Below are 1,063 nucleotides of genomic sequence, written 5' to 3' on the forward strand. Positions count from 1 at the left end.
AAACTTTAACTGCTTTTGTTTGGCTCTGTACTTTCCCTGCAGCTGTAATTGCCGAGTGCCTGTTGTATACTTTATAGAGTTGAAATAAAAATAATTACTTTTGAACAACGTGTCAAGGGTTTCCTTCCGCAGCCCAGGCTGAGTCTGGGAGAGTTCTGCTGCTCGGGGATTAAACCGGGGCGAGGGGGGTCCTGCTCCAGCCGGGTGACCCCCACAGCTCACTTCCAGCCCAAACCATCCTGTGAACACAGCGGCAGCACCTTCCCTCCCCGGGGATGGAAAATTCCCTTTCGTATTTTGACTGCTGCTAATATAAGGGAGTCCTGGGAAGGCACCGTGTTCCCAGCGCGAGCTGTGTCATCCCTGCGGAGGATGTGACTCAAAACAACACCGCTGTCCAAAGAATGGTTGCCAAGAGGAGCTGTGGCTGCCTCATCCCTGCAAGTGTCCAAGGCCAGGTTGGAGCAACCTGGGAGAGTGGAAGGTGTCCTGTCGATTCCACGATACGCAGGTGAGAAAAACCCGGGGAAAGGAGCAAGAAAACATCCTCCCAGGAGGGAAATAACTGCGGTAACTGCCTAAGGAGGAGCTGGGAACCATCCCAAACCGTTCTGCAGGATGCAGCAATCGCGGGTCCAAGTTAATCAGGCAATAAAAAACCCAGGGTGACGTGGCCCTCACTTGAAACTGCCGGGGGAACACCGGGATTTCGGGGCGAGGCGTGGCCCTCCTTGTCCCAGGCTAAAAATAGGGAAGGCAGGGATGGGCGGGCTGTGCCGGGGGTGCCGTGACTCAGCCCTCCCGCTTCCGACGGCACCTGCCCGGGGTGCTCGCCGAAACCTTCCCGGGCAATTATTAGCCCGACTGGAGCCATTTGGACCTGGAACAACTGATAGGGAATAGCGGGAGAGCGCGGGTTCATTGCAGGCAATTGCGGAATCCTCCCCCCACCGCCCTCCCGGGGCTTTCAGCCGTGCTGGGGCACCGCTCGGGCTCTTCGCCTGTATTCGTATTTAACCCACCCCTAGAAAATGAATAAGCGGCAGCTCTAGGCGGCCGCCGG

Source organism: Empidonax traillii, unplaced genomic scaffold (genome assembly GCF_003031625.1).
Source record: "Empidonax traillii isolate 1590-97213 ecotype Southwest subspecies unplaced genomic scaffold, ASM303162v1 scaffold620:size424980, whole genome shotgun sequence".
Classification (NCBI taxonomy): domain Eukaryota; kingdom Metazoa; phylum Chordata; class Aves; order Passeriformes; family Tyrannidae; genus Empidonax; species Empidonax traillii.